General features: G+C 43.5%; 1 pseudogene; it reads right to left on the minus strand.

Moving 5' to 3' along the window:
* Positions 1-811: 811 nt before the first annotated feature.
* Positions 812-1,747, minus strand: LOC129404272 (olfactory receptor 2AE1-like; annotated as a pseudogene).
* Between the last annotated feature and the right edge of the window lie 20,503 nt (positions 1,748-22,250).

Raw genomic sequence — 22,250 nt, forward strand, 5'->3', positions numbered from 1 at the left:
GCCATTTAATTTCTGGGTAAGTGTGGCCCCAAGTTGTTGGGGTCTGGCCTAAGTCATAGCAGCAATTTTGGGGTTTTTGGAGGTCTGAAGGAACCATCAGGCTGCTAGTATTTTTTATTTCTTTGGGTACTTTTCCTTCTATTATTATTGATGCGATGTAGTTTAGAAAGTCTTGTACTGACTGAACCAGGTTTGATACCCAACACCATAATGTGCCTTGAGCTTGCCAGAAGTGATTTATAAGTTCAGAGCTGTAAGTCTTTCTCTTCTGTGATATCCCTCTTGGGAGCATATCTAAAGTACTCCTTGAATAAAGGCACACAAACATAAAGCATGGAGATGTGTGTTCACAGGATTGTGTGCAGGGATGTGATTGTGTGCGCTGGCGTGTCTATATTCAGATATGCATGCAGGGATGTGAGTGTGTGCACGATGGCCTGTCTATACTCAGGATTGCGTGCAGAGATGTGAGTGCATATGCACTGGTGCATCCCAATTTAGTCTTTTTTTTTAATTTAATAGTTTATTTTTAATTAGTGAGTCAACGTGAGGGTACAGTTACAGATTTATACATTTTTGTGCTCATGTTTCTCCCGTACAAAGTTTGATAACCCATCCCTTCACCAGTGCCCATTCTCCACCACCAGTAAACCCAACATCCCTCCCCCCCCTCCCCAGTCCTGTCTCCCCCCATCCCACAATGCCACTATGGCAGGGTATTCCCTTTTGTTCACTCTTTCTGATTAGGTGTTGTGGTTTGCAATAAAGGTGTTGAGTGGCCCCAATTTAGTCTTGCTCTCAGATACAACAATCATCGTCTTTGATGATCTCTCCCTAGCACTTTCTTCAGTGCCTTAGCCACATCCTTATTGTGAAGAGTATAAATCAGAGGATTCAAGGCCGGGGTGATGATGCTATAGAACATGGAACCAGCCTTGTCTTGCAGTGGAGTGCACTGGGACCTGGGTCTCATATATGAGAAGATGCAGGTACCAAACCAGAGAGAAACCACAGTCAGATGAGAGCTACAAGTGGCAAAGGCATTTCTCTTACTCCCAGCAGATCGCATCTGAATGATGCTGGAGGATGAAGCCATAGGAGGTAGAGACCAAGAAGATGGGGAAAACAAGAGCCAGAACGGTGCTGATGTAAACCGTCTTCTCATAAATAGTGATGTCTCCACAGATTGATTTCAGAAGAGCTGGAAACTCACAATAGAAGTGGTGGATTGTTCGAGACCCACAGGAAGGGAAGTGCATCAAGATCATGGTGTGAATGAAAGAGTTCATGGATGCTTCCAATCATGACGTGACAGCCATCATCAGAGCCACCCTCTTGCTCATGATAACAGCATAATGCAGTGGGTGACAGATGGCAACATAACGGTCATAGGACATGAGAGTCAGGAGCCACACTTGGCCCCTCCCACTGCCAAGTAGAGGATGTGCTGGGTAGCACAGCCCACGAAGGAGATGGACTTCCTGCCCGACAGGTCGTTGGACGCCATCTTGGGGATGGTGGTGGTGAGGAACATCAGGTCCATGAGGGACAGCTGGCTGAGCAGGAAGTACATGGGGGTTTGCAGCCAGGCGTCAGCACAGATGAGGAAGATGGTCAGGGAGATGCCACTCACAGCAACAAGGGGGACCACCAGGGTCAAGGAGAAAAGAAAGACATGGGTGAGGGAGTCATAGAATAGCCCCCCGAGGATGAAGTCAGCCAGTGAAGACTGATTGATCTGCCTCATCACCCTGCCCAGTCAGGAAGTGAGCATGGATATGAAAAATCCTGAGTTCAGTAACTTAACAATAAGCACTTTTTGATCTAAGAAAGAATTTTTAGAAAGAAAACTGTTCCACCTCTTCTCTCAATTCTAATTATTAAAATAACATTAGCAAGAGAGATAGATCTTCAAAACACATGAAATTCTGAAATGACACTATTCATGGTCTATTTTAATTAATGCCTGGGCCATACCCTGAGAATCTCAGTCCTGACTCCTGTCTCTGTGCTCATGATCACTCCTGCGAGGCAAAGGGTCCATATGAGGTGCAGGGGTCTAAAGGCAGGTCATCACCTGCAAAGTAGGCATCCCATTGGATACACTATGACCCCAGTCCCCTATGGTCTACATATATAGTTTTGATCTTGAGTCACATCACCCTCTGTGTTTGGGCTAGGTGCATGGAGTTTGCTCTGGCAGTGCTAAGGGGACCATGTTTTTGCAGGTGGAACCAGGCATTACCCAGCAAATAAGCCATTCCTTCTGCTCTTTGAGCCAAGATTATGGACTCAGCAAGTTCAAACTCAACACTTAATATATGTTAAACATCAAAAAATTTCTTATCATTAAGTAAGAAATACAGAGGTACATACTCTCACATATTAAAATGAATGAGTTTCTAGACATACTGACATTAACTTTCATATGTATTAAAGTAATCTACAGATAAAATGTAATAGTTATGGGCATTAATTCCTTTTTTTTGTTTTTTTTTGCTTTTTGGGTCACACCTGGAGATGCACAGGGGTTACTCCTGGCTCTGCACTCAGGAATCACCCCTGGCCGTGCTCAGGGGACCATATGGGATGCTGGGATTTGAACCCGGGTTGGCCGCGTGCAAGGCAAACGCCCTACCCGCTGTGCTATCTCTCCAGCCCCATTAATTCCTTTTGATAAAAATTAAAGGGCCTGGGGCTGGAGCAATAGCACATCGTGCAAGCTGTTTGCCTTGCACACGGCTGACCCAGGTTCTATTCCCAGCATCCCATATGGTCCCCTGAGCACCGCCAGGAGTAATTCCTGAGTTCATAGTCAGGAGTAACCCCTGTGCATCACCAGGTGTGACCCAAAAAGAAAAAAATAAGAGAATTACAGAGCCATAGTGATAGTACTGCAAGTAGGGCATTTGCCTTGCACATAGCCAACCCTGGTTCCATACCCAGCATCTCATATGGTCCCTTGAACACCACCAGGAGTAATTCCTGAGTGCAGAGCCAAAAGTAACTCTGAGCATCACTGGGTGCGACCCAAAAATCCAAAAAATATTACAAAAAGTACATACCAAGTATTTTGATCTCTCCTCCTTAACCATAATTTTTTTTTTTTGCTTTTTGGGTCACACCTGGGGATGTGACCCAAAAAGCATAAAAAGCACAGCGGTTACTCCTGGCTCTGCACTCAGGAATTACTCTTGGCGGTGCTCAGGGGACCATATGGGATGCTGGGAATTGAACCTGGGTCAGTCATGTGCAAGGCAAACGCCCTACCCGCTGTGCTATCGCTCCAGCCCCAACCATAATTATTTTTAACATAAATTTAGAGTCAACCTTATATCTGAGTATTTAACACAAGATATGAAAGAGGAGCACAAGTTAGATAGTTGCAGAATATATCTCAACAAAGATAAATAAGAGACTTTATTGATGTCCTCTTATTGTTACTACCTCTTGTTGTTTTATATCCTCTTCTTGGGATAATATTAATATGTTTGGAGTTTTAGACATGAAATTATTGTTTCATCTTAGATAAAAGAAAGCTGGTATTGTCCTTATTAGGCAATTTAGTGTAGTCCAAAAGGTGTGTGTATAGGAAAAAGAGATAAAGAGAGACAGGGGCAGCTGAAGGGGAGGTAGAAAGAGTGAGAAGGAGAGACAGAGACAGAGAGAGGCAAAGAATCAGAATCAGGCTGAAGGGGGAGTTGGTGGTGAGAGGGAAGCTGGGGATGTGGGAAATGTACATTGGTGAAGGGAAGGGTGTTGGAACATTCTATGACTGAAATCCAATCATGAACAACTTTGTAACTGTGCATCTCAGGGTGATTCAATAATAATAATTATTATTATATAAATGATATTTATTATACAATTATTATGTTTTATATATTATATTATCATTACTATTAAACGTAATTATATATATTGTTCATTGTAAGAATTAACCAGACAACAAGCAATAGATATAATTATATTTACTATCAATGATAATATATATAATATATAAAACATAATAATTGTATATTGGAGCGAAAGCACAGAGGGTAGGGCATTTGCCTTGCATTCGGCCAACCTCGGTTTGATTGCTTCATTCCTCTCAGAGATCCTGGCAAGCTACAAAGAGTATCCCACCCATAGAGCCTGGCAAGCTACCCATAGCATATTTGATATGCCAAAAACAGTAACAACAAGTCACACAATGGAGACATTACTGGTGCCTGCTCAAGCAAATCGATGAACAATGGGACGACAATGCTACAGTTGCTATGTCTATTATTGTTATATTATGTTATTATGTAAATTATTATATATTATATATAATAAAGTTATTGTCATTATATTACATATAATATATAAATTACTTATCCAATTATTATATAATGTATATTACAGAAAGGTTTAAAAAAGGTGTATATGAATGCCACATAGACACATATAAAAGCATACACTTATATACTTAAAAGCAAATTAGAAATGAGTCTCCAAATATGAATCAGACAAATAAAATCAAGATTAGAAGGTTTAACTAGGGTAGTAGCTATAGTACAGCAGGTGGGGTACTTTCCTTGCACACAGCCAAGAGAAGTTAGATCCATGGCATCCCATATGGTCCCCCTGAACCCTCTCATAACTGATCTCTGAGCACAGAGTCAGAAGTAAGTCCTGAGCATTGCTTGGAATGATAGGGAAAAAAGCAAATAACAAATTAAAAATAAAACATTTTTGAAATAAAATGTTTAATTAGAAAAATTTCTCAATGGTATTTATTTCAATTTTCACATGAGTACTAATCAGGATGAGAGCTATTATTTATGATGAAACCCACCCAAAATTATTACCAAAATCTCTACCTTCTACCCTCCAAAGAAAATCACACTTCTTGGTGGTTGTTCTTATAAATGTCAATCTCAAATGTCTCTTGAAATTTCAAACATTTCAGATTATAGATGTACATTTTGAAGCAAATAAAAATAGAAGTAAATACATATTACAAAGTGCAATTTTGATCAATAAGAACCAATTATCATATTTCAATCTTTTGGCTCTAAACTCAGCTTGTGAATACTTAAGGCCTAATTTTTTATTAGTTTATTTTTAATTAGAGAGTCATCGTGAGGGTACAGTTACAGATCCATACATCTTTGTGCTCATGTTTCCCCCATACAAAGTTCGATAACCCATCCCTTCACCAGTGCCCATTCTCCACCACCCGTAAACCCAACATCCCTCCCCCCGTCCCCAGTCCCATCTCCCCCGACCCCACCCTGCCACTATGGCAGGGAATTCCCTTTTGTTCTCTCTCTCTGATTAGGTGTTGTGGTTTGCAATAAAGGTGTTGAGTGGCCATTGTGTTCAGTCTCTAGTCTGTATTCGGCCCACATCACCCTTCCCCCACATGACCTCCAACCACATTTTACTTGGTGGTCCCTTCCCTGAGTTACCCAGAATGAGAGACCAGCCTCCAAGCCATGGAGACAACCTCCTGGTACTTATTTCTACTATTCTTGGGCGTTAGTCTTATAGTCTATTATTCTATATTCCACAGATGAGTGCAATCTTTCTATGTCTGTCTCCCTCTTTCTGACTCATTTCACTTAGCATGATACTTTCCATGTTGATCCACTTATATGCAAACGTCATGACCTCATTTTTTCTAACAGCTGCATAGTATTCCATTGTATAGATGTACCAGAGTTTCTTCAACCAGTCATCTGTTCTAGGGCACTCGGGTTTTTTTCCAGATTCTGGCTATTGTAAACAGTGCTGCGGTGAACATATAAGTGCATATGTCACTTCGACTATACTTTTTGGTTTTTCTGGGATATATTCCCAGCAGTGGTATTGCTGGGTCAAATGGGAGCTCAACCTCTAGGTTTTTGAGAATCGTCCATACTGTTTTCCAAAAGGGCTGAACTAGCCGGCATTCCCACCAGCAGTGTAGAAGGGTCCCTTTCTCCCCACATCCTCTCCAACAGCGGTTGCTTTTGTTCTTTTGGATGTGTGCTAGTCTCTGTGGTGTGAGGTGGTATCTCATGGTTGTTTTGATCTGCATCTCTCTGACGATTAGTGATGTAGAGCATTTTTTCATGTGCCTTTTGGCCATTCGTATCTCTTCCTTGGGAAAGTTTCTGTTCATTTCTTCGCCCCATTTTTTGATGGGGTTGGATGTTTTCTTCTTGTAGAGTTCAACCAGTGCTTTATATACCATTGATATTAACCCCTTATCTGATGGGTATTGTGTAAATATCCTTTCCCATTCTGTAGATAGTCTTTGTATTCTGGTCACTGTATCTTTTGCAGTGCAGAAACTTTTTAGTTTAATGTAGTCCCATTTGTTGATCTCTGTTTTTACTAGATTGTTTAGTTCCGTGTCATCTTTGAAGATACCTTTATCTTCAATATCGTAGAGGGTTTGCCGACCTTGTCTTCAATGTACCTTATGGTTTGTGGTCTGATGTTGAGGTCTTTAATCCATTTTGATCTGACTTTTGTGCATGGTGTTAAGACCTAATTTAACTCCTGTCATTCTAATGTAATACTAAGAGCCACACGTGCCTCTTTGACTTTAGTACCACATCCTTCCCTCTCTCCCCTTCACTTATCTACACTTATTTATGCCTTTCTTCCTCTTTAGGATGTGCCCTTTTTCACAATCTTATCTGGAATCCTCGGTTTTCTCTGCCTTCTCAGACACTCTGCTCCTGGACTGACCAACATCAATTTCTAGCGAAAATGACAAGGGAACAAACTGACAGTGCCACCACATACTCTAGTTCTAAAACACTTCCTGGATCACTCATCCCCTGACCTTCACTTACCTGGCAGTCACAGTGAGCAGAACAAGCAGAAAAGTGAAACCAGAGGAGGATGGATCCACCCTGAGTCACATATTGCCTAGTGATCATGCTAAGAAGCCTTTTCCCAGGCTGCTCTACTGTCTTCCTTCACTAAGCCCAGAAATCTCAACTACTGAGGGCATTTCAGAGAGGAGATTGTCCACACAGCCATTGTTTCATGTGACCATAAGAAGACCAAGAGCACCATATGGAACTTTGTGATGCTCTTATAATCTGAACTCAGATTTTGACCTCTCTCAGCACCCAGCAGGAAAGAGGAACTAACTGAACTTCTTTACCCTACTGATAGGAACTTGGAATCATACATGCCCTTCCACTGACTCAACATAGATCTGCATGCCCACTCTCTCCGAACAGAGCATAAAAGCTCAGTCACGGAGAAGATCCATGAATGTCACCTAAGAGTGCCTTGATGCCAGATCAATTCGTGCAGACTCAAAAAAAGGTTTGTTTGAGTTTTCAGCTTTGTTGCATCACTGAGGGTTTGCTCTGCTTGCTTAGCTTAGTCTAGAATAAGACAAGAATTGGGCTCGAGCCCTGCGGACTTAGAATAAGTTCCTTGCATACTGCATGGATGTTTCCTTAGCAAAACTCACAGAGTTTCCAATGAGGACAGACTTAGCTGGACTCAGTCAAGAAAGGGAAAGAGGGGAATCACTTGTGAGATAGGAAACATCTGCTTACCCAGAGCACCAGGCTGTCAGCTATTGCTAATTGTGGACACTAAATATCTGACCAGAGGGATTCCAGCGCAGGGACACATCCTGAACCTCTGCTGGAGACCCAGTCCTCAAGATGCCAATTAGACTTGCCCTGGGCACTGAGCTAAGCATTCCCAAAGGGCTTTTTCTGCAAGTTTTTCTGGGAGCTGGGCGATGAGACATTTTTGTGTGTGACAAGAAAAATAACATGGGAATATCTTTTCCAAAGTCCATTTCTCCATGGAGATAAACAAATTACAATGTCCCTGGTTAGATTTTCATCCTGAGATTAACGGGGAAGATGTGAGGTGTCTATCATCTTAAATTACTGGTCATGTTTTTCCTCTAGAATTTTTGTTGGTTTGGGGCCACTTCTAAAGATACCTATAATTTTTTTTGCCTCTCTGGATATATTCTCAGAAGTAGTGTTGCTGGGTCAAATGGGAGCTCAATTTCTTATTTTTTGAGAAGTGACCATACTGTTTTCTAAAAAAGCTGAACCAGTCGGCATTCCCACCAGCAGTGTAGGAGGGTCCCTTTTTCCCCACATCCATGCCAACATCGGTTGCTTTTTTCTTTTGGATGTGTGCAAGTCTCTGTGGGGTGAGGTGGTACCTCATAGTTTTTTTATCTGATTTCTCTGATGGTTAGTGATGAAGAGCATTTTTTATGTGACTTTTTGCCATTCATATTTCTTCCTTGAGAAAGTTTCTGTTCATTTCCATCCCCCATTTTTTTATGGGGTTGGGTGCTTTCTTCTTGTAGATTTCAACCAGTCAAAATGACATCTGCACTCGAATGTTCATTGCAGCACTGTTTACAATAGCCAGAATCTGGAAAAAACCTGAGTGCCCGAGAACAGAAGACTGGTTAAAGAAACTTTGGTATATCTACACAATGGAATACTATGCTGTTGTTAGAAAAGATGAAGTCATGAAATTTGCATATAAGTGGATCAAGATGGAAAGTATCATGCTAAGTGAAATGAGTCAGAAAGAGAGAGACAGACATAGAAAGACTGCACTCATCTGTGGAATATAAAATAACAGATTAGGAGACTAACAGCCAAGAATAGCAGAGAGAAGTACCAGGAGGTTGCCTCCAAGGCTTAGAAGCTGGCCCCACATGCTGGAGGAAAGGGCAGCTCATATCAAGAAGGGAAAACCAGGTAAAGTGTGGTTTGAGGACCTGCACAGAATGGGAGATGCACTATGAAAATAGAATATAGACCAAACACGATGGTCACGTAGTGCCTCTGTGGCAAACCACAACACCCAAAAGGAGAGAGAGAGAGCAAGGGGGAATGCCCTGTCACAGAGGTGGGGTGGGGGAATGGGAGGGTGGGAGGGATACTGGGAATGTTGGTGGAAGGGACTGGGAACTGGCGGAGGGATATAAACAAAATGCAAACATGAAAGTTTACAAGTTTGTAACTGTAACTCATGGTGATTCACTAATACAAAAAAAAAAAAAGATACCTATACTTTAGTCCTTGCTCAGGGGTCACTCCTGATGGGTGCAGTGGGGCTCAGCGAACAATATGTGGAGTCTGAAATTAGACCCAGATTGGACACTTGCATGACCAACAACCTACCCACTGAGGTACATCTCTGGCCCCAGGTTTTACTCTAAAGACCTTCAGGAATCTTTAGCCTTTACTTTAATGAGCACACAGTTAACATCTCACCAACAGCGTGAATTTTCTCTGCATCCTCACCTATAGAGTGTTAGTTTTTTTCCTTTTTGATGTAAACTATTTAACAGGTCTGAGATAGTTGCTCATTAGCAATTTTGTTTGTGTTTTCCTGATATGTGGCAACGAATATCTTTTCAAATACCTGTTGGCCCCTGTGTCTTCTTTGCAAAAGTTAAGATCATGATCTAATTGAATTATTTTGCTTGTTGCTGTCGAGTTTTCTTAAGAGAATTTAATGAAGAGGACACCCTTTTTCTCTTGGATAGTTTAGCCTCCTGTGTAAGCTGTTCATGTGTGTGTGTGTGTGTGTGTGTGTGTGTGCGCGCGCGTTGATTTCTGGACTCTCAGTTCTTTTCCTTTCATCTGTGTGACAGATTTCTTGCAATTTTCTTTTATCTGTGTTACAGATTTCTTGCAATAACCATATTGTTTGGATAACTGAAGGGAGGGTCTTTTAGAATCTTGAATTCTAGGCATAGGAAATCTCTATTTTCGTTTCTTTGCTCAAGATGGCTTTGACCAATTGTGTTCTTTTTATGTCTGCATACAAATTGCAGTACTGTTTGTTCTGTTCATGTAAAAATTAAATGCCACTGAAAATTTCATAGAGATTCTACTGACTCTGGTTACGGACAGAAGGCTACTTTAAAATGTTCATTCTGGGGCCAGAGCGATAGCACAGTGGGTAGGGCGTTTGCCTTGCACGCGGGTTCTATCCCCGGCATCCCATGTGGTCCCCCAAGCACTGCCAGGAGTGATTCCTGAGTGCAAAGCCAAGAGGAACCCTTGAGCATCGCTGGGTGTGACACAAAAAGCAAGAAAAAAAAACTAAATAAAATTAAATGTTCATTCTTTCAATCCAAGAACACAGGCTGTCCTTTCATTTCTTCACTTTCTTCAGGTTTTTTCAATAGATTGTTAACTCTTCGAGGTCCATATATTTTACTTTCCTGACGAAATTTTGTTCTAGGTGTTTAATTTTTTTAAATAGAAATGGAATTGTTTTGTTTTTCTTTCTTCCTCCAATATTATGTTTCTGTGTAGAAATGCAGCAGATTTTTGGCAATTGATTTTGTAATCTGATACCTTTCTGCACTTGTCCATCATTTCTAGCAGCTTTTACGAGTTCTTACATTTTACCTCTGCATATTATCATGACATTTGAAAATAGTGAGACATTCACTACTTTCCAAATTTTGCATAATTTATATTTCCGTTTCATTTGGTTAGGACTTACAACATATTGAATAATAGTGGTGAAGTGAATATCCTTTTCTTTTTTTTTCCTTTTCTTAATCTGAATTTGAGAGTACAATTTTCAGTAGGTTTGTCACAAATGAGTTTTATTATGAGGAATTATGTTTCTTGTCTTCCCGTGTTGGGCTGGAGAGATAGCACAGTGGTAGGGCGTTTGCCTTGCACACCGCCCACCCGGGTTCGAAATGATTACATAATTTTTATTCTTAACTCTGGAGATTGAGTTGTGAGGTTGGCACTGGGGGCTGGGTCTCACACATGAGTGAAGTCCCACGGAACCCAGGTAATGAGGAACTTTGTGACTTTAGACTCTGGGCTCAATGGGACCCAGGAGCAGAGATCCTCTGCCTGCTTCCCCCGTCTCCAGCGACCCAGGGATCATGGCCACAAGTCACCTCCTGCTGGCACCAGGTAATCTCCTCATCGGCCACCGTCCAGAACTCATGGCTGCTTCTCCTTGAAGGGAGCATAAAATGAGGCACAGATAACCATGCCACTGGACTCTACACCAGGTTGTTTTCACTCAGAGTGTCCCAGAGGGGGACGGGTGAGAGCCTTCCCCTCCCCAAGGCACAAGCCCCACCAACTTACCTCCACAAGCCAACCACCACCATGCTCCAGGCCACTTTCCACAGGCTCCAGCTGAGCTTCACATATGAGTGAACATATTTCTGCACACATCATAAGACACTCCCTACTCATTTTTCCATAATTACCACACCATATTTGATGGGGTTCAGACAGTATCAACAAATCATAGAGGAAAATATATATTATGCCTGACTGGGAACACCTGTAAAGGTGATTAGAGGCCACCCCAAAAGCCTCCATCCCTCTCAACCCAGTAAGCTACCAAGAGTATCCACCCGCACAGCAGAGCCTGACATGCTACCCATGGCGTACTCGATATGCCAAAAGCAGTAACAATGATGGTTCTCATCCCCTGGACCCTGAAGAGCCCCCAATATGCCATCGGGCTACACTAGCATGTGACAGGAACCAATGGAGATGTTATTGGCGCCCACTCCAGCAAATCGATGAACAACAGGATGACAGTGATACCATGATACTGTGATATACTCTGGAGATATATAGTGCACTACACTAATTGATGTACTTGTGTTAAACCATACTTGCATCCCTAGAATAAGTTTCACTTATTTTTGGTGTATTATTTGTGGTGATGGTGCGCAGTCATGTGACTATACTTTTTATTTATAATTTTTGGGGGTTGGGGCAATACCAACTGTCCTCAGGGCTTACCCTTGGCTCTGTGCCCAGAGATCACTCCTTATGGGGCTCAGGGGACTTTATGGGGTCCCGGGGATTGAACCCAGGTTGAGCACATGCAAGGTAAGTACCTTACATGCTGTACTATCTCTCGAACCTCTATTTTTAAAATAAAGTTATAAACATAGGAAAATTTGAGATGATATTCATATCAGTAGCATTATCAGGGTGATGAGAATCAAAGCCAATGAAAATGCAAAGAATAGAGAGGAGGGCACACACATACACATGCATAATGTTCAGTATGGGGCTGGAGCTATAATACAGCAAATAGGGTGCTTGCCTACCTTGTGGTCACCCAGGGTTTAATACAAAGCATGTTGGATGGTCTCATGAGCACCGGCAGGAGTCATTTCTGAGCACAGAGCCAGGAGTAACCTCTGAACGTCACCAGGTGTGGCCCAAAAAACAAAAACATGCTAAGTTTAACAAAGACAAAAATCATTGTTTTTTGTTCACTGATAAATACCTGGTAGAGCAGGAACTCAATAATTATTGAAAATATAACACATGAATCATTAATGTGCATGTATGCAAACTATATATTCCCCCTCCTGAACCCTATGATTCACAACATTTTGAAGATCTAACACATTTTAGTTCAGACCTACAAATATTCTCTGATTGCACATCTTGAATATGCTTTTACTAATGAAAAGAAACATGTGGAAAGATTCCAACTGCTGCTAGTAATTCACAGACTGTTGGGATCTCAGAAGCCAGCCTGAGACCCTGGCCAAAGTCCCTGCCCTTACAAGCAGGAGCAGGCTCTCTTCAAACAGAGTCCTAAGTCCCTGTGCCAGCACTCCACCCAGAAAGGTGCCCTGGTTGAGGAGATAATGGGATGAAACTTGAAAGTCACCACTCGAGAGCCACCTTCTAAGACTCCTAACCCAGAGGTATGCTTTTTGCAGTTTTGTGGCTCATAGATAATCATGGGAAGCGGGCATTACTGGCACACCCTAGGCCCAGGTAAGATCTGGAGCTTCTGAGTGCGAAACGGACCCTCTGCTCCTAAAGACTTTGATTACAGAGGTCTTCTAACCCATTTTGGCACCCAAAGCTGCTTCTTACAGACATGCATCTAGACTGTGAACTGAGCTAAAATATCAGAAATCCAAAACTGCGCGGCCTCGAGAGCAGCCGCACAAGTTTATAGAGTCTTCATTCTCAGCAATGAAAAGAAATTATTAAATGATGCCTTTTCAGCAGGCCTGATTGTTGGGGGAAATTCCAAACAATAATAGTGAGTTCTTTATTAAAATATTGAATGTATACGAAGTATAGAGAGAATAAGGTGAGGATCATCAGCCACTTAGGTGGGGACTGGGTGGGAGGGGGGTATTTGGGGGTTTCTGGTGGTGGGACGTGTGCACTGGTGCACTGGTGAAGGGATGGGGGTTCAATCATTATATGACTAAGACTTAAACCTGAAAGCTTTGTATTTTTTTTCACGGTGATTCAATAAAATAAAAACTTAAAAAAAAGAGAGAGAGAGTCAGAAAGTTAGTACAGTGGGCATATGGTTTCCTGTACCTTGCCAGGAGTGATTCCTGAGCACAGAACCAAGAGTAAGCCCTGAATATAGATACATGTGAACCAAAAACAAAAAATAAACAAAGAAACAAAACTGATCATGGGTTTTTAATTTAATTTAATTTAATTTTTATAAAGTTGTTCACAGTAATCCATCACATTCAATATTCAAGTGCCAATCCCACCACCATTGCACGTTCCCACAACCATATTTCAAATGTTTCCACCCCAAATCCCAAATCCTACCCCCAAAGCAGAACCAAAATAATTCATTTTGTATTGTTCATTATGAATTATCTGCTAACAGTGGTCCCAAAAAATTTCCTTAGAGGAAAGTGTGTGAAAAGTGTTGTATTCCACCCTGCAGTCATTAAGCCCTTGTATAAGAGATTACCAACATGTTTGTTAAAGGTTGAACCTTGTGTGCCCATAAATAAATAAATAATATATACACACATATGTGTGTATATATGTAGAAAAATAATAACAAATAAATAAATTAAATGTAGGCAGATGTTAGTTCTTAGCAATGGAAAACAAATTATCAAATGCTTCCTTTTCAAAAAAGGTCTGACTTTACGGGGGAGAAACTCCAAACAATAATAGTGAGTTTTTTGTTGAAATATTGAATGTAATCAAAGTAAAGTGAGATGTATCAGTTACACAGATGGGGTGGGGGTCTGGGGAAGTGGTGGGGAGGAGGGGAGGTATACTGTAATTCTTGGTGGTGGAATATGTACATTGGTGAAGGGATGGGTGTTCGAGCATTGTATAACTGAGACTTAAAACTGAAAGCTTTGTAACTTTCCACATGGTGATTCAATAAAAGTATAAATTATTTTTTTTAAAAGTCACCACTTATCTGAAGCTAGCATGCCCGACCTTGAGACGCAGGGAACATAAATCATTAGCTAACGTCTGTAAAGGGCCCAGCAAAATGTTTATGTCAAGAGTTGATAATCAGGTGTCCATAGTATCCACACCACTCTAAAGTTTGACTATAAAAATCAGTGTGTAAGAGCCAATAAAATGAGAGTTGCTTGACCTCCAACTCTCCTTCCTCTTTGTGGCTCTTTCTCGGTGGCAGCAGTGGGGGCGGCCGCGGTGCGCAGTGGGTCAGGGCAGAGGCTTCTCCCTCTCCCACTCCCTCTCCTACAGAGAGTAAGTCCGATGGCTGGGGGATCCTACCCCAGTTTGCCAGGGTCGACTGGCCAGGACCCTGACATCTGGCACACTGAACAGGGACGGCATGGACGTGGACAGCACGGACATCGTTGGAACAAGGTATGATCCCCTGATAACCCCGAATCCATGCAATAAATAGGCGACTGCATTGGAGACACCAGGCTGGTAATTCAGGCAGAGGGAATGAACTGGAGCTAGAGCTCTGCCCCCAATAGTAAGGCAGACTATCAGAAGAGTCCTCCTCGGTGGTGAGCAACGCGGCCCGGAAAATGCTCCGGACCCGAATTGGGGCCAGCAACACCAGGGAGCCGGACGGAGGAGGTGCAGCCCGCACACCTTCTACAAATGGAGCCCTGGAGACACTGAGCAGCAACTAACATGGCTCCAGGATTCGGGACTGGGACACATCCGAGCCGTGCGGCCGCGTACACGGCCGCGCAACCTTTTCTAAAACCTGAAAACATACAATCTTTTAATGGAAAACTAATTATCAAATGCTTCCTTATTAGGGTTATCTTGTTTGGGGGTATAACTCCCACAACAATAGTGAGTTTTGTGTTGAAATATGGAACGTAATCAAGGTGAAGAGAAAATGAAGTGAAATTCATCAGTTATACAGTTGGGGTGGGGGGGTGTATACCGGGGATTTTGGTGGTGGAATATGGGCACTGGTGAAGGGATGGTGCTTGAATACGGTATAACTGAGACATAAACCTGAGAACTTTGTAATTTTCCACATGGTGATAAAATTTTAAAATAAAAATAAAAAAAAACAGAAGAGTCCTCCTCGGGCCAGGACTGATTTGGTCAGTTCTTTATTTTTCGCTTCTCCCCCTGCCTATGGGGTACCAACATCTGTCTCGTATATCTGTATTTCGCCACACGATTTTGGCTTACTTATCATCTTTTTCCTGGCATATTTTTTATTATTGCTGTGTGTATTTTCGAATGTTGCTTTCATTAGGCCAGCAGCAACTGCCATTCTCCCCACGGGCACGGGTCGAGCACTTAAATGCCACTAGGGCACTTATAGCTAGAAGACTCCCATGATAGAATTTGGGGGTCAGAGCCATGAGCCCCAGATGAACTCGCTTCCCCAGCAGAAGAAAAACTGTGCAACTGGCAGGAACTCATTAACAAGCATCCATCCGTCACAATTTATTGCAGCCACTGCTGAGCCTCTCCTCTATATTCTTTCCTCTGCCTCAGTGGTCTCCTAGTGGGACCATCATCTATCCTAAACTTCTTGACCCTACTAGATTCCCTAATATCATGGGCAACTCCATTCAGAAAGTGCATCACCCGGCTCTGAAAACTCTACATTATCTGCTAAAGAGTCGGGGGCTAGAATTCTCTGAAGATAGGGCAGCTAAGATCTGGGGCGCTATCCTTGAGATAGCTCCATGGGTGCCTCTTCTCCTGGGGACCTCTTCTCCTGGGACACCTGGGATCAGGTAGAAAAGCTTTTCAGGGGACACACAGAAAAAAACAGGCAAAATTCCCCCACCAGGTTTGCATGCAACAATAGCAGCTTTATTTTTTTTAATTTATTTATTTTTTAATTAGTGAATCACAGTGAGGGTACAGTTACAGATTTATACATTTTTGTGCTCATGTTTCCCTCATACAAAGTTTGAGAACCCATCCCTTCACCAGTGCCCATTCTCCACCACAAGTAAACCCAACATCCCTCCCACCCACCCCCAATCCCATCTCCCCCCACCCCACCCTGCCACAGTGGCAGGGTATTCCCTTTTGTTCTCTCTCTCTAATTAGGTGTTATGGTTTGCAATAAAGGTGTTGAGTAGCCATTGTGTTCAGTGTCTAGTCTACAATCAGTACGCATCACCCTTCTCCCACGTGGCCTCCAAACACATTTTACTTGGTGTTCCCTTCTCTATCTGAGTTGCCCTCTCCCCAAACTGTAAGGCAGCTTCCAAGCCATGGAGTCAACCTCCTGGTACTAATTTCTACTATTCTTGAGTGTTAGTCTCCTACTCTGTTATTTTATATTCCACAGATAAGTGCAATCTTTCTATGTCTGTCTCTCTCTTTCAGACTCATTTCACTTAGCATGATACTTTCCATGCTGATCCACTTATACGCAAAGTTCATGACCTCATTTTTTCTAACAGCTGCATAGTATTCTATTGTGTAGATGTACCAAAGTTTCTTCAACCAGTCATCTGTTCTAGGGCACTCGGGTTTTTTCCAATTTCTGGCTATTGTAAGTAGTGCAGATGTCATTTCGACTATAATTTTTTGCTTCTCTGGGATATATTCCCAGAAGTGGTATTGCTGGGTCAAATGGGAGCTCAATTTCTAATTTTTTGAGAAGCGTCCATATTGTTTTCCAAAAGGGCTGAACCAGTCGGCATTCCCACCAGCAGTGTAGAAGGGTCCCTTTCTCCCCACATCCTCTCCAACAGCGGTTGCTTTTGTTCTTTTCGATGTGTGCCATTCACTGTGGTGTGAGATGTTATCTCATGGTTGTTTTGATCTGCATCCCCCTGATGATTAGCCATGTAGAGCACTTTTTCATGTGCCTTTTGGCCATTCGTATCTCTTCCTTGGAAAAGTTTCTGTTCATTTCTTCGCCCCATTTTCTGAAGGGGTTGGATATTTTATTCTTGTAGAGTTCAACCAGTGCTTTATATACCCTTGATATCAACCCCTTATCTGATAGGTATTGGGTAAATATCCTTTCCCATTCTGTAGATTGTCTTTGTATTCTAGTCACAATATCTTTTGCGGCAAAGAAGCTTTTTAGTTTAATGTAGTCCCATTTGTTGATCTCTGTTTCCACTTGGTTGGCCAGTGCATGCAACAATAGCAGCTTTAAAAGCATGTATCTGGGGGAAAAGAGAGTGGGCCTCTCCAGATACTAAACAAGCAGCTGTCACAGGGCCGCCCCTTACTGATCAGGACATAGAAGATGAGATAGCTGGAGAAATTCATGGGGGAGATAGACCTGAGCCTGTTCGCCCCACTGCCCCTCCTGCCCCTCCAGAAGGACCCTCTATTACCTTTTTCCACCCAGAACTGGAGAGGGACTATTGGAAACCCCGCTGAGCCTTCCCGGTTAATCTCAACCCCAGGTAGCCCGGCCGTCAGCTTGGTATCCATGGGAACCTGGGGACTTGAAAGAGCTAAAAAAGGCAGTGGCTGAGGATGGGCCCAACTCCCTGTGGGCTGACACCATCCTTCAAGGGCTAGCCCATCAGCCCTGCACTACTGCTGACTGGAGAGCTCTGTATAGAGCAGTGCTCCCCAGTTCCCAGTTCATAAGGTAGGGCCAGATGAGAGATATGAATGGACAGTACTGTCCCAAGGCATGGCATATAGCCCCTCCTTTTGTCAACAGTATGTGGCATCATTATTGAGACCCATACGAGAGATGAAAGACATAGTTCTGTACATCTACATGGATGATGTCATCCTAGGGAGCCCCAACGAGGCCACCGTTAGCCGGACTTATCAGAAACTCCAGGAGCTCTTGAAAGAAGGAGGTTTGGACATCGCCCCTGATAAGGTTCAGAAGGTGGCCCCTTTATCCATCCTTGGCACTATGCTCTGGCTCTACCATGCTACTCCTCTAAAGCCCCAGCTCAGTGTACAAGAAACCTATACTCTCCCTGAGCTGCAAAGACTCTTAGGAGAGATTAACTGGCTCCGGGTGTGGATCCCTATCTCCTCAGGACAGCTTGCCGCCTTGTTCTCAGTATTGAGAGGAAGAGAGCTGGCAGATGTTATTGAACTTGGGAGGGCCTGGAGAAAGAGCTGTGCTAGGAGAGGTTCAGAGGGCTTTGGACAGAGCTTCGCTAAGCAGGTTTGACTCCAAAAAAAGAGCTAGAGCTCTGGATAATTGCAGGCAAAGGAACTCTGTTAGCAGTAATCGTCCAGGAAGGAGACCCCCTCCAGTGGGTACACCTGTCACTTGGGGGATGTCCCAGAGTTTATTCCCCTAGGGATCAGATGGCTGACCTAATCCAATGAGGCAGGGACCTAGTACTTCGGCATTATGCCCAAGAGCCAAATACAATAATTGTTCCCTCCCGGTTTGGAGACCTGCAATGGGTAATGCGTAACAATGATAGGGTGGCAGTAGCCCTTGAAAGGTTCAAAGGAAAGATCGATTGCCACTATGGGCCATATAGATGGGTATCCGCCTTTTCCCGCCTAGACTGGAAAGATCCTACTTTATTTCAAAACAAACCCATAAAGGGTGGTATAGCAGTGTACACAAATGGTGGACAGAGAGGAGCAGCCATTATCATTAGAGGGGCTGAGGTTATCTCTTACTTACATGAGTGCACTGGCGCAGCACAATTCAAAGAACTCTTTGCTGTGGTCATAGCCTTACAGAAAGTTCCACAGCCTATGAACTTGTTTACAGATTCTTTACATTTAGCTAATTTACTGCCAGGCCTACCATTTTCTTATATCAGGCTAAATGACAAACCCATTACACCGCTTATGATCCAGGCAAGTACTGAATTGCAAAAAAAAAAGAACACCCTCTTTTCACCTGAGAGAGCACCAAGGACTGCCTGGGCTGTTATCTGAGGGAAACTCCCAAGCTGACCAATTTGCCTCGTAAGTGAAGTGGCAAGATAGGCCAGGAGATCAGGCTGAGGCCCTACATCAACTTACCCACGTTAATTGGAGAGGGCTGAAGGCACATTTTCCAAATATAGCTTTGTCAGAGCTAAAGCGAATTGTCAGGACTTGCCCCTCCTGCAAGCCCTTTTTACAAATCTCGCCTTTGCAAGGGCCCGTGGTCAACCCAAGTGGGTTCAAGCCCAACACCCTTTGGCAAATGGATGTTAACTACTATGCATCATATGGCAAACAAAAATACATCTTTGTGAGTGTGGATACATGCTCTAAGGTCTGCTGGGCTACTGCCCACACCGGAGAAAGGGCAAAGCACACCATCTCCCATTACCTATAGTGCTTTGCCACCCTGGGGCTACCAGCTAAAGTTAAAACTGATAATGTCCCCTGCTTCACTAGTAAAACATTTCAGAAATTCCTGAAAAAAATGGGACATCCACCATTCTACTGGTATCCCATACAACCCACAGGGCCAAGCAATTGTACAGTGATGTAATCAAATCCTGAAAAGACAGGTTTTAAAACAAAAAGGGGGAGCCAGCCCTCACCAGGAGTTAGGGCTTGCACTCTTCACACTAAATATATTTCATTTTTCAAAAGAAGATTCCCGCACGCCTTTTCACTGGCACTGGCAACAACAGGAGGCACAACCAGAGATTCTGGTCCAATGGAAGATCGATTCACAGGGCAATGGAGAGGCCCAGACCCACTCATTACTTCGGGTTGAGGTTTTGGGTGTGTGTTCCCTCTTTCTGAGCCCCAACCTATCTGGGTTCCTGCAAGGACCCTCAAATATGTAGATCCAGACAATACCCAGGGGTGTGATGGCGCCCCGGAGGAAGATATCCCTTCTGCTTAAGCTCTAGATGGCAATCCCCTTCTGGACCATGATATTCCTTGTGGTCACCGTGGATTCTGTGGGACATCAGCCGTACAATCTCACCTGGGAGCTCAGCCGATTGGGGAGCGACAGCGTGGTGTTCTCAATCACAGAATAACATCCGGTTGGGACCTGGTTCCCCAAGATTAGATTCGAACTATGTGACCTGATAGAGCACGAGTGGGATATGTCTATCCAAAACCCAAGACCACTGGACTATGGGTGCCAAGGTCCAGGGCCTAATGTGGGGATCCAGAGGCACTATTTTTATGTGTGCCTTGGAACAAGAAACCATGGGAAATGTGGGGGTGTATCAGACTACTTTTGCAAAAGCTGGGACTGTGTTAGTACTGGACATATAGGCTGACAGCCACCATACAAGGATGACCTTATTAAGGTTACAAAGAAATGGGCTGGAACAAATTGGGGAAAATGTAGGGGAAAGTGTTTACCTGTAGAAGTGAGCTTTATTGAGATAGGGAAGAAGGCTACCAGCTGGTACTCAGGAAATACCTGGGGACTTATATTGTATGCCACAGGTACTGACCTGGGTGTGGTGTTTATGCTGAAATTTAATGTTACCGCTTGAATTGCCTGCTAATGTTGGCCCAAATAAGACACTCCCTGTACTTCCTGCACTCCCTGCGTGGTTACCAGCACCCTCTGCATAGCCACCCACTCCCAGACCTACCCCAATCTTTGCTACAAAGCAAATGCAAATACCTACTCCCAGGCCTACCCAGACCCCTGCTATGAAGCAAACGCAAATGCCCACTTCTGAACATACCCCGGTTCCTGTTACAAAGCTCGAACATTAGCACCCACCTCAAATCTTATTTCTAAATCAACCACCCCAAAACTCTCCTCTCGAGACCCCATGATTAACATCATAGAAGGTAGTTATGAACTCCTTAATGCTTCTGCCCCAAACTTACCCTGTTCCTGCTGGCTATGTCTTACTGCACGTCTTCCCTTTTATGAGGCCATTGGATTGAACAGCAAAGTCATCTTCTCCAGTGAGCCTAACCCAAAGCAATGTGCTTGGGGAGGTGATAGAGGGGAAAATCACCATACAGGGAGTTAGGGGGAACAATCCCAATAGAACAGCAGCATCTGTGTGCCAATGGGGTAGGAACCAATATTGAGTCAGAAAAATGGATAATTCCACCTCCATCTGGATTTTGGGCATGTTCTTGTACTGGTATAACCACTTGTCCGTCTACTGCTGTTATTGAAAATTTGGATGAATTTTGTGTGGCAGTTACTGTGCTCCCCCGAATCCTTTACTATGAAGGAGACTCTCTACCCCCACTGATAACCTCAGAAGAGGGAGGTGATAACCACACTAACCATAGCCACGCTGTTTGGAATTGGACTGGCGGGAGCCAGGACCGGTATCGCTTCACTCGCGACCCAGTAGAGCAGATTCTCATCCCTCCTAGCAGCCATCGATGAGGACATGGAGAGGATCGAGACCTCCACCAATCATCTTGAGAAATCCCTGACGTCCCTGTCAGAAGTGGTGTTGCAGAACAGGAAATGACTGGACTTATTAATGTTGTAACAGGGGGGTTGTGCGCCGCATTAGGGGAAGAGTGTTGTTTTTAAGATGACCACACTGGAGTTGTACATGATTCTATGGCTATGTTGAGAGATGGATTTGCTAAGCAAAAGAGGGAGCGTGAGGCACAAGAAGGATGGTTTGAGAGATGGTTTAGCATGTCACCCTGGCTTACCACACTTGTGTCTTCCCTGCCTAGACCAGTCATTTTGCTATTGCTACTTGTAACACTTGGGCCATGTATTATAAACCGCCTTGTTCAGATGATAAGAACCCGATTTGGAGCCGTGGTGATGCTCAGCCATGCAATAGATAAACTTGCAGACCCTCGACCAGAAGATGCAGCTTGGGTGCATGTAGCCATGGAAGGAGTGCGTGAGTGTGCCACATAGCCACCACAGAGGTAGCAACACTAGGTCAGAGAGCCAGAGATGGGTAAGATCTCATGGAGGCAACCTAAGACAGGCCCGACCCCTAAGGCCCTGTGCCAGCCCTCCACCCAGAAAGGCGCCCTGGTTGAGGAGATAATGGAATGAAACTTGAAAGTCACCACTTGTGTGAAGCTAGCATGCCAGATCTTGAGAGGCAGGGAACATAAATCATTAGATAACATCTGTAAAGGGCACAGCAAAATGTTTATGTCAAGAGTTGTAACCAGAAAGAAAAAATGAAG

Source organism: Sorex araneus, chromosome 4, assembly GCF_027595985.1.
Source record: "Sorex araneus isolate mSorAra2 chromosome 4, mSorAra2.pri, whole genome shotgun sequence".
Lineage (NCBI taxonomy): Eukaryota > Metazoa > Chordata > Mammalia > Eulipotyphla > Soricidae > Sorex > Sorex araneus.